Genomic DNA, 12,782 nt, shown 5'->3' on the forward strand with positions numbered 1-12,782 from the left:
TCTCTCTCTCTTCTCCGTGGAATTTAATGTCACTGTCTCTCACTTAGCACCTATTTAGTGTCTATACTTAGTAAGGAATTTTTGTGTCTTTTCTCTTGAATCAGGCTGTCAGCAACTTGAGGATGAAAATCTTCTTAAATGTGTACAAGTCACATCTGTTATCCATGACAGAGCCTTGGTGTAGAGGCATTTAACCTGTGGCCCTTCTCATGATGAAACCCGAGTAATGTGACTTTGAAAAATATGTGTGATATCAAAAGTCACTGTGATAAACAGCTTTACCTTTACCACATGGGGAAGATTCTATGCTATAATTAGGTGATTAAATTTGCCAAGGCACATTTCAGTTGTAGAACCATTCCAAAATCAAACAACATAGCCATCATAGAAAGTGCTCAGTGACCCAACAGGAAAACTGGTATGTTCAAAACATTTCTAGACAATGGTAAATATGTTTTAAAGTGGAAATGCATTTTGAACGTAAACAAAAGTAAACATTTTGAGCTAAAGAAATACACATTTTAGGTCATATACATATATATGTTTTAATCCTGATGTACATATGTATATATATACTTTTATATATATTTATCTTAAAATATAAATACATATTTTTATCCTGGGATATATATAAATACATATTAATTATCTACAGCAAATGACAGGTAAACCTCTTGACTGAGCAAAGTGCTAAGCAGAGACATCTACAGGTGAGGGTGGGCTAAGGCGTTTCATGAACCAGGGCAGAGCCGGATGTAAGTGGTGGGAGGAAAAGGGTCAGATGACACGTAGGAAGGTCAATGCCAGGCTCAGCCTCACAGTAGCAACCACAGACCCAAAGCGGATGAGGAAGCAGAGAGCCCCACTTACTCAGGAGATAAGAATGATCCAAGAGAAGAGCAAAGGCCCTCAGAACACAAGTGTGGCAGGTTCACCTGCCTGGAGCTCCCACACCTTTTCTGGAAAGATAGAGCTGCCACAACAGCTCTCAGCAGGTATCTGCATCTTCTGAGCTAAAAGGTGTCACCATTGTGAAAACCATTCTGCTCAGCTCAGACCCGAGCTGGCCAATGGCTCAGGAGCAGCCACTGCATTAAATTAGTGGCCATTCCTAGCAGCCCAGCCATGGCCAGCTTCAGAACCATTGCTCTTCTGTACAAGAAAATGTAAATTTACAAATGGCTGAGGAGCAGGCACTGCCTAAACTAGTGGCCATTCCTAGCAGCCCAGCCACTGCCAGCTTCAGAATAATTGCTCCTGTGTACGAGAAAATATAAATTTACTCAGTGCCCATTGAAAAAGAAAACAAAAGAAAGCTATGAGCTGTGTGTAGGGACACGTGTGATGGTGGATTTCCACTTATGTAGTGCTACCCACCCAGGGCTTCATGGTCCTTCTCCCCATGTTTCTTTGGCCAACCGTGCTCTAGCTTCCATGTCAAAGGTCTCACCCTCATTCAGTCCCTCAGTGTTGCAGCTATAGTTTGTGGCTTCTTTCCTGGTAACTGTGGTGTTGGAAAATGATGCCAGGGCCATGTGTTTTCTCGGCTGGTACCCTCTTGATGATTCTCCTTCTCCATCAGCTGTTTCCTCTTTCTCACCATGGTGGCCCTTCTCTGATCTGGACCAGCACTCCTGGGAGAGGAATTCCTGTGCACAGCCAGGTCCAGGGACATGAGGACAGTTCAGGATGAGCTCAGACGGGAGAAGGGGACCACGCCTGAGACTCCACCTTCCCCAGGGCCCCTCCACCTATGTGAGTGGACATGAGCCATGGGGCAGCTGTGGGTATGGGCATCTCAGCCCACCCTTTGAGAAAAGGCTACAGCCAGGAGTGTAGTTTGTGGACAGCACCCATCTGCCACATCTTCCAGATCTGCTGCAGTGTTTATGCTGAGGCCACTCTCTCCCCAGGCAGCTCTGATACAGTACAAGAGCCAGGCCATTTCTGCCAATGTAGGCCACCTCTAAGGCAATCTTGGGATCCCTGTCAGCCTGCTCAAGACTCTCTGGTGGCTCTAGTTCAGAGTGAGGCTCTTTCTACCCAACCCTTCCTCCTCCTCCTTTTCTTATAGGCGTCAGATCCCCATGATGTCCTGAAGCCCTCTCTGCCCACTTGCACTACAGACAGCCTCCCAGAAAGTCTCCTGCACCTCAAATTCTGCTGAGCACAGCTTCCTGGAGGACCCCAAGCCACACGCACAGTGTCAGAAACTTTGTGCACAGAGTGCCCAGCAGCCAGGATCCCCTCCTCACCTAAAATAAAGGGACTCCCTTTTCTCTATTTATAAGTGAGCTTCCAGAAGCCAGTCCTGTCCTCAAGCAATGTTTGGACTCAGGCCAAATGCTCTTCCTTTTTGGCTGCTGCCCTTCTCCAGGGCTAATAAATGCTCTTTCTTTAGAAATGTTAATAAAATCATTCAAGTCCCTGTTACTTTATAAATTGCAACAAATGTCTCTGTATATCTGAAAAATAGTGACGAAAATGGCATCAAACCAGGTCCTGAGCCCATTCACAGGCACCTGTAGCTTTCTGGCCCCCACACAGTAGCTCTACAGGCCACAGGCTTGTCATCAGTGGGCTGAAACACTCCTCAGACATAGAAAATACACCCATGTGCTAAAAAACTTGGTTGCTGGTTGTTTTATACAGCATGGGTAAACATCTCCTTGCTAACTGTACTATTCACAAATCCTCATTGGTCATTATCGGCCCACATCAGATTAGAGGCTGCACCACACCAGCAGTGGGTGTGGGGAGAGAGAAACCACTAAGAGCAGGTGCAATCTTAAGACCCCAGCAGAGGGTCCCTGCTGCAGGAGTGGCCATCTGCCTGCCTGCCACTGGGGGAAGATGCAGGGAAGGGTGAGAGCTGGGGAGGATCATCCTGAGTCCTGGAGAAAGGCAAAAGGCAGGTTCACTTTGCAGAATCAGACGCCGGGGGCTTGCCTCACCACCTTCATTCATTCCGGACATTAACAAGCATTTGTTCAGGGCCTGATCATAGGCCAGATCCCTGGGGATGCTGTGAACATCCCTGCTCCAGGGAAGCTGAATGTTAGCATTATTTCCATCAAAAATGGCTAACATTGTCCAAGGTAATGGCTTCTGTTGTTTGGAAAATGTGCTCCAGCAGTATGTGTCTCTCAAAGATGCTTGCCAGTGCTACTGGCGTGCTGAGATGGAAAGTCTGGGAATGGGGCAGTGGTGGAAAAAAACTCTCTGTTTCCTGCAAAGGTTATTCCACATCCTCATAAATCCACTACTTGGTGAGGACCATCAGGCGATTCGTTTCCGGCATGGGGTGGGCGAGTCACACCTGTGTGTTCACTGCATATTAAGCAGATGAGATTGTTCTTCACTGCAGTGTCATTGGATGATGATGGAAACCCACGCTTGGATTCAGATGTAAAAATATCACCAATATATAAATACAAGAAAGCCATCAGTGATGTCAGCCAAAGCCTCACTCTCCTAACCCAATCCTGCGGAACCACAGCAGTGAGGTTAGAGCGTCCACTGCTAAGCTGTCATCATAAGGCTTCACGGAAGTGGCCAGCAGATGGAAAGGATTCCTCATGGTGAAAACACAGAACAACCTCAGTGTTCAATAATCAGAGCAGGTCACATTCACGGTGAGACATCCATAGGATGAGATGCCATGAAGCCACTAAAATCATGTCTTTTTTTTTTTTTTGAGACAGAGTCTTGTTCTGTCGCCCAGGCTGGAGTGCAGTGGTGTGATCGCGGCTCACTGTAAGCTCCATCTCCCAGGTTCGCGCCATTCTCCTGCCTCAGCTTCCCGAGTAGCTGGGGCTATAGGCGTGCGCCACCATGACTGGCTAATTTTGTTTTTGTATTTTTAGTAGAGACAGAGTTTCACCGTGTTAGCCAGGATGGTCTCGATCTCCTGACCTCATTATCCGCCTGCCTCGGCCTCCCAAAGTGCTGGAATTACAGGTGTGAGCCACCGCGCCCGGCCTAAAATCACGTCTTAAAAGCACTTAATGACATGAGAAAATGTAAGGTATATAATATTTTATGAAGTACATTACTTAAAAACAAAGCAGCAATCTACAATATGGCCCAGAATTTGCCTATAGACACACACACACACACACACACACACACACACACACACACACACACACAGAGAGAGAGAGAGAGAGAGAGAGAGAGAAACAGAGAAAGAGAAAGGAAAACAAAATCTCACAAAGAAGAGAAAAATAGCCACCGGTTATCTCTAAATCACACATCTTATTTTTATTTTATTTTCACATAGTGTTTAACAGCACAGACTCTGGAGGCAGATTCAGGTTTAAACCCAACCTCTTCTCCCCCTGAAAGCTGTGTGACCTCAGGCAAAATACTTAACCTTTGTGCCTCAGTCTCCTCATCTATAAAAGAAGATAATAATAGTACCTACCTTACAGGGTTGTTGTGAAGAGTGTCTAGCACTGGGTAAGCATTCTACATGGGCATATCAAAATCAATCAATAAATAAAACTAAGTTTCTATAGTTTTCAAATTTTCTGCAATATATATGCTGTCGTAGTAAAAAAAAAAGTATTTTTTAAATAAATGTTTAGAGTTGAAGCCTGGATGAATTATAAAATTCTTCCTTTCTCCTCTCATTCCCACTCCCACTTTGGGCAATGACTTGGAGTTCCTGATGTGGGGATGGAAATCTCATTTGACTTAGGCAAATAAGCCTGTGTCAATGCCACTCCCAAATCAAGAAGGCAAATGCTGACCCCATGTGTATTATGCCACCAAGGGACACTGTCTCTAAGAGAGTCACTGAGTCGTGGGGTGTGGCTGGGTGGAAGGAATTGGAGAAGGAAGAGGAGGAAAGAAAGCATTTTGTTTTCTGGAATGAAATGATTTTTATTCCTTTTTATTAAAAAGGCAAGTTTTGAGAACTCTTATTTGTACATCAAAAGGAAAAAGGAGACTTTGGGAGTGAATTCATTTCTTCAACAAATATGCATTGAGTGCCTGCTATGTGCCAGGTTCTGTTTTAAATAAAGGGTCATGATAGTGAATGAAAAAGGCACATGTCCATGGTATTGAATGAGACAGGGGGAGAAAAACAATAAACAAGTAAAAAGGAAATGTGAAATATCATGGCAAAAGATAAGACTGCCCTATCAGTCCATTCTCATGCTGCTAATAAAGACATCCCCAAGGCCGGGTAATTTATAAAGGAAAGAGGTTTAATTGACTCACAGTTCAGCATAGTTGGGGAAGCCTCAGGAAACTTACAATTATGGCAGAAGGGAAAGCAAACATGTCCTTCTTCACATGGTGGCAGGAAGATATGTGAGCGCCAAGTGAAAGGGGAGGCCCCTTATAAAACCATAAGATCTTGTGAGAACTCACTCACTATCACAACAACAGCATGGTGGAGATAGTCCCCTGATTGAATAATCTCCACCTGGTCCCTTCCACGACATGTTGGGATTATGGAAACTACAATTCAAGATGAGATTTGGGTGGTGACACAGCCAAACCATATCAACTAAGAAGGAAAATAAAGCAAGGTAAGAGGATGGAAAATGGCCAGTGTGTCCCTTTCCAGAGGGTGGTCCTCAGAGAGCCATCCCAAGGATGATGATATGTGGGCAGAGAATGAAAGAAGGCAGACACTGCGTCATGCAAGTGTCAGAAGAATGTTCCTGAGAGAAGAAAAAGAGAAAGAATCTGAGATGGGTTTGTGCGTGTCCAAACTAAAGAAGAGTTGGAGGCCAGATGGGTCTGAAGGGCAGGTCATTCATGAACTGGAGATTGAGTGTTCTGCAAAGAGGTAAAAGATGAGGAAAGAACGTGAGGCCAGGAAAGGGGCATTGGGCAGGAAGCATGGTGAGGAGGTGCCCGGCATGGCACGCATTGATTCCAGTTGGCCTGGCCAAAAAGATAGAGTCAGCTGCAGTGGAGCTGTGAGATGATTAATTTTAGATGACCACTTGGCTGAGTTGAGGGATGCTTAGATGGCTGGTGAAGCATCGTTTCTGGGTATGTCTGTGAGATGTTTCCAGAGGAGACTGGTGTGTGAGTCAGCAGACTGAGAAGGGAGATCCAAACTCCATGTGAGTTTGCAGCATCCAATTGGTTGAGGGCCTGACTGAAACAAAACGGGCAGAAGAAGCGGGATTGGGCGCTGTCTCGCTTTCTCTCTCCCTACTGGAGCAGGATGCTTTTTCTCCTCCTGCCTTTGGATGTCAGACACCAGGTTCTTCAGCTTTTGGCCTCCGAGACTTGCACCACAGCCTCCCACAGCTTTTTGGCCTGATCAAGGGCTACCCTAGGGGATTCCTGGTTCTGAGGCTTTGCATTGGGACTGAGCCACATGAATGGCTTCTCTGCTTCTCCAGCCTGCAGTGCGTCTATCATGGGACTTTGCTTCTGCGATCATGTGAGCCAATTCCCCCTAATAAATCCCCTTCCATACATCTCACTGATTCAATCAGTAAGATTCAATAAGTAATTCAATCTCTAATGCAGATTTTGGTATCGAAAGTGATTCTAAACAAACAGACTTTTAAGAATGAATTTTCTTAATTGGTTTTGGAGTTTCTCAACTTTGCTCTCTAATCTGACTAGACCTAGAAATGCGAAAGATTGTACTAATAGTACAGATAGCACTGATAGTCCATGGCATGAACTGTTAATAGAGATACACAAAATAAATAATTTTAATACTCCTAATTCACCACCTTATGAAGCAAAGAACTCCTTGACTCTGTAGATGACACTTTTGAGCATTTGTGGGAAACCACACAATATAATGACATCAGTTGGTTGCTCCTAACATCACTGGACAAAGTGATGAAAGAAGGATGAGCTCAGGGATTCCAACTCTCTGCTCCAGATGTACATAAATAGCCCAAAAGCTTCTAAATGTGCCCTGAAGGAGAATCTCCTCTTCTGTAGCCACAGGGTTAACATTACTGAAAATCAAACACAAGCCCTCATCCTGAGATTGGCTGACTTACAATGAAAAGTGAACTCTTAGTCTTGCCAGGGCTCTACTATTAAAATCATGGCATTGATTGGGAAAGAATAGGACCCTGTGAGCTGGGAGGGGGCCATGTGGGAAGACCCTAATAAAGCTCGGGACACTGATCTCCTAAATTCTGATGAATCTTGTTTTCCCGGGAAAGTGGCCTCTTCACCCTCAATGGCAGTGGCATCTGGGGGATGTAGGACTCTCCACCTATTTGAGAGGCAAAACCCTGCATTGCCTGAGGAAATGGTCATGGCCTCCCCTCAGGCAGTTGCCAGGCAAGACAATGCTGATTCTCCTCGGGACCCAGCCCCACCATCCCTCTGCTTCCAGACATTTAACTATGCTGAAGTCCCAGCTGGACCCTAAAGGTCAGATACACAGGGTGACACATGAGGAGGTGTGGTACAGTCAAAAACACTATTTGAGTTTTCCAATTTATACAAGCAGAAATCTGGAAAACAGATGTGGGAATGCATATTAAGAATGTTGGAAAATGATGGAAGGAACATAAAGTTGGATCAGGAAATTTGTGTTAATAGGGGCTCACTAAGCAGGGATTCTGCATTTAATGTTGCAGCTCAGGGAGTTTAAACAGGCAATAATTGTTTGGTTGGTTGGCTGAAACATGGACCAAAAGATGGCGTGCCCTGAATGAGTTGGAGATGTCTGATCTCCCTTGGGCTAATATAGAGGCAGGAACTCAAAGACTTAGGCTGACTGGGATGCTAGAGTGGGTTTGTCACTTAAAACCCACTCACCCACACTGTTGGATCCAGAAAACAGATATTTCACCAACTCCTTGAGAAACAGGTTTGTATGGAAGCCCCAGCATCCCTGAAGAGCTCTGTGATTGTTGTTCCTTGTATGCCAGATCCTACCATGGGAACCACGTTTACTCAATTGGAAAACTTAAGTGTAATGGGGACAACTGGATCCTGGCGTGGCAGGGGTCAAGTGGCAGCACTCAATCCCCAAAGGCAAGGTGGGTGCAGTTACTGAAATGGACAGCAGAGGCAATTCAGCAATCAGAAGTCTGACTCATGTTGGCCTATGACATTGGAGTTAATCATGGTGTTCCTAGAAATGAAATAAATGGGAAGTCTACTACATTCTTACTTGGTCTGTATAAGCAGAAAACTTTCAGGGCAGGTGAATAAAAGTCTAACTCAAATCATAAAAACAGAATCATGAGCCCTCAACCAATTTCTGGACTTGAGCCAGTTTATAGATGCAGAGCCCCTTGCTCTGTGAAAGGGAGACCAGGTCTCCCTGAAGAAGGACACTGGTACACTACTGAAAATGTATACTGTTAAAGTTTCTCTGATGCTTCCCCAAAGGGACCTCTGGCATTTAGCCAGAATGACTGTGCATTGTGGGAAAGGAGATAATCAGATTTTTCAAGGACCTACTGGACACCACCTCTGAATCTAAAACATCACTGGGACCATTCAATTAGGGTAGGGTTTATTGAGATCAAGTCATTGATGGAGTTTTGGCTCAGTTCTGACTTATGGTAGGTCCAGGAGGTCTCCAGACCCATGTGTGGTCATTTCCCCAGTGCTGGATGAATAATTAGAATAGACGCACACTTAGCAGATGGCAGAATCCCCACATTGGTTACCTGACCTGTGGGATCAGGGCTGCTATGGTAGGAAAGGCCAAATGGAAGCTGTTAGAGCTGCCTCTACCTAGAAAAATAGTAAATCAAAAACAATATTGCACCCCTGAAGGTGTTACAGAGATTAGTGCCAACATTAAGGACTTGAAAGATGCAGGGGTGGTCATTTCCATGAAATCCCCATTCAACTCTTCTGCTTGGCCTGTGCAGAAGACAGATGGATTTTGGAGAATGACAGTGGACTTTCATAAGCTTAACTAGGTGGTGACTCCAATTGCAGCTGCTGTACCAAATGTAATTTCATTGCTTGAGAAAATCAACACATCTCCTGGTACCTGGTATGCAGCTATTGATCTGGCAAATGCCTTTGTTGCCATCCCTGTCCATAAGGCTCACAGGAGGCAGTTTTCTTTCAGCTGGCAGGGCCAGCAATACACCTTCACTGTCCTACCTCAAGGGCCTATCATCTCTCTCGTCCTATGTCACAAGTTTGCAGGGAACTTGATCGCCTTTCCTTCCACAAGATGTCACACTGGCATGTCACATTGATGACTTTATGCTGATTGGACCTAGTGAGCAAGAAGTAGAAATCACTCTGGAATTATTGGTAAGACATTTGCATGTCAGAGGGTGAGAGTGAAATCCATTTAAGATTCAGGGGCCTTCTACCTTAGTGAAATTTTCAAGGGTCCAGTGGTATTGGGCCTGTTGAAACATCCCTTCTAATGTGAAGGATAAGTTGCTGCATCTGGCCCCTCCTACAACAAAAACAGAGGGACAACACCTAGCGGGTCGATTTGGATTTTGGAGGGAACATGTTTGGGTGTTTCTCCAGTTCATTTATCAAGTGATCCAGAAAAAGCTGTTAGTTTTGAGTGGGGCTCAGAAAAGAAGAAGGCTCTGCAACAGGCCCAGGCTGTTGTTCAAGCTGCCCTGCTACCTGGACCATATGACCCAGCAGATCCAATGGTGCTGGAGGTGTCAGCGGCAGAGAGGAATGCAGTGTGGAGCTTTAGGCAGTCCCTATAGGTGAATTGTAGTGGAGGCCTCTAGGATTTTGGAGGAAGGCTCTGCCATCCTCCACAGATAACCACTCTCTTTTTGAGAGAGCTCTTGGCCTGCAACTGGGCCTTGATAGAAACTAAACACTTTACCATGAGCCTTACTGTGCTGCACAACCAAGATGGCCTTCCTGACATCATTTCCCCAAGTGCCCTTGATTCAAAAGGGTTTTTCTTTGATGATTCTATTTGACACAAAGTCCTAAGAGTTCCTGTTCCTGCGCTTCGAGGGTAGCCATCACGTAGATTTTATTTCTATAAATTATGAGAAATTCAGCCATCGTAAGGTGGGAATTAAACAGGACATGTTCTTTATTTCCCCTTTTGTCCCCTTGAGGCGCAGCGTGGGCAGATGGAACTTGGGAGAGGCGAGCAGGTACTCCTGTTGGCTGAGAGCTCAGGAAGTTTTGGACCAAAGCCAGGCCACCTCAAGAAAAAGGAGAAAGGGAAAGAAAATTCCACAGTTGGTGGTAGAACTGTCTCCTTGCCTGGGGGAACTTTAGCATTGAAGTGATTAAATAAAGCAGCCCATCTGGCAGTTGGCTATGAGAAGCAATTCATACCATTGTAAATGGATTAGTGAAATGTAATTCCTTTCACATTTCAGTTTCAATTATTCCAAATGGGTGCACGATTCTTAATGTTCAGGAATTGTTTTGAATGTCTGCAGAAATGCAAAAAGTAAATATGTTTCCTGTTAGGGGGCTCCAAAGAATGTTTCCCATTCTCGTTCTTGCCCTCTTTGCCTTAGTCCACCTTTTTAGTGCCAGGTCAATCAGCAGCCTTATTTAGGTATGAAGAAGGGAATTCATTTGTGTTCACTGAGAAGACTTGAAATGCCCCGGGGAAGACCTGAGGAGGGGCTGTTGTGGTCCTTACCCAGCGCTCTCAAATGGTGATTCTGACAGGAGCCTGGAGCTGGCAGGGTGAGAGTTCCTACCCCTGGAGCCTGTCTCTGTTGAATTCCTAGGAGAAGAAGAGTAATTAACATGGGCTGTAGCAATGGCTCCGGAGGGTGTTTGCATCTACCTGAACTCTGCAATTACATGGCACAGCCTGGTGTGGAATCCAAAGAGCAGCCCTCGGGATGATCATGAACTTGGGTGCTACCTCAGGTTGGGAGCAGCTGAACCCTGCTCATCATCCAAGGGTGGGATCACCTCAGGGCCACCCTGCACACACAATGGGCTGTTTTTGCTGGTCGGTATTGATGCCCTTTATACATGTGGTCCTGAGCTCAGTGACCACCCAGGTGGTCAGCACTTGTTACCCCTTTTATATCAGGAAGCTATGAATGGCTGCAGAGAGACAGGCTGTAAAAGTCAAGTCCAAATACAGAAATTCTATGGATTGTAGCTGCGGGGGAAAAAAAAAAAAAAAAAAAAATCCCTTTCAAGTGTGGTGCTAGGGAGTGGGGGAGGAATGTTGTTTTCCCCTGGGAAATCACGACTCCATGAATTTCATTCACAGAGGTGATAGGAAAATACAAAAGCTGGGCCAAGTGGACAAAAAGGAAGGCAACAAGAAATACAGCCCGTTTGATCACAAAGTCAAGGAGGAGCAGCTTCAGGCACGGGGTTGGGGGGGGAGGGGCTTCCCCGCGCGAAGCCGGGGAATGCAACGTGGATCTCGCAGAGAAGGACCCAGGCAGGGGCAGGGGAAAGGACAGCTGTGGAGGAAGTGACCAGGCCCAAAGCAAGTGACGGTGCAGGACACGTGCAAATTCCACAGCCACTGGGCTGCTGGCACAAATAACTGCAAGAAACGCACTCCCGGCTGGGGTGTGAGTGCCTGAGAACAACAAATGTACCTCTGTCCTGCCTACATTCATGTATCCCTACTGCATTCGAGTTGCCAGTACTCACCACCAAATACATCTACGATGCCCAGTTTAAACCAATGTACTGGAAATGTCATTGAGTGCCAGGGGTTACACAGAACCTGCAGCCTAAACCTCTCCAGGCTCCTCAAGGAAATATCTGGCTCCAAACTTTCTTTTAATAACAGAAAATCCCAGATGCTCCACATATAAAGAGATTAACACATGCTCCAGGGGACAAGGTCTATGAACATGCAATTACCCTACAAATTCATAGTATTAGTTCTTTGTTTAAACAGATTTCCTTCTTCTACCTAGTTGATAAGCATCTCTGGAAGTCAGAAGTAGTAACTAGGTGTTTTCCCTCCATTTCATCTCTGCCCCCTGAATAAATAAAAAAAAAAAGGTCTCTCTGACTTATTTTCTAGCTCCAGGTCGAAGGACAAAATGGAAAGAACATTTTGAGGCTATATTTTCTCATTTAGAACCTTCTTACCACTTCTCGAATGAGCATCACGTTGCATAATAAAAGGGTTTCCCCCACCCATCACCTGCGTTCACAGGTAGGGCTGACTCTTTCTTTCCTGCACATGGGGTCACACAGAAGATTCTCAAGTGGGGCTTCTTCTACTTGCATTTCAGAGCTAGACAGGACTGGAAGAATGGTGATACACGCCTGACCAATTTTATTGTCATCTGTCAAAGGGCCCACTAGCCCTGTAAGAGGGAGACAGGTAATGGGAATAAAGAAGCTGGAGTTTCAGGGCTGCCATCACGGTCTGGGGTTTGATTGCAATATTCTGTGATTTTATGGGAAGGCAAATAATGGATATGAAGGAAGACAGAGAATGAGAGACCTGCAGAGATAAGAGTAACTCATCTGAAGTCAAAAAGAGACCAAGGCCCAGGCTATTTTATGATTTCTTATCAACTTTTATTTTTATATTCCAATCACAGCTGCCAGTGAGATTGATTTTAAGTGTATATTTAACTCCTAGCAGAATGGAGCTTGCCGCTGTCTCTACCATAATGAGATAATTGTAAATTACTCATACAGGAATAAAAATGATCTGGTTAAACAATGTAGATTAGCTGTCTAAACTGTCCAAACTCGCTTTCTTTCCTCCTTTGTTATATAGTGAGTCTCTGTGTGTGTACACCAGTGTGTGTGTGCACAAGCATGTATATTTCTGTGTTTGCGTGAGTGCTTCTCTGAGCAGTAATTTCATCTAAGGAGTCTGCACTGTGCTAAAACCAGTGGGTGCTTTAAAAAAA

This window comes from Pongo pygmaeus, chromosome 22 (genome assembly GCF_028885625.2).
Source record: "Pongo pygmaeus isolate AG05252 chromosome 22, NHGRI_mPonPyg2-v2.0_pri, whole genome shotgun sequence".
In the NCBI taxonomy this organism is placed as follows: Eukaryota; Metazoa; Chordata; class Mammalia; order Primates; family Hominidae; genus Pongo; species Pongo pygmaeus.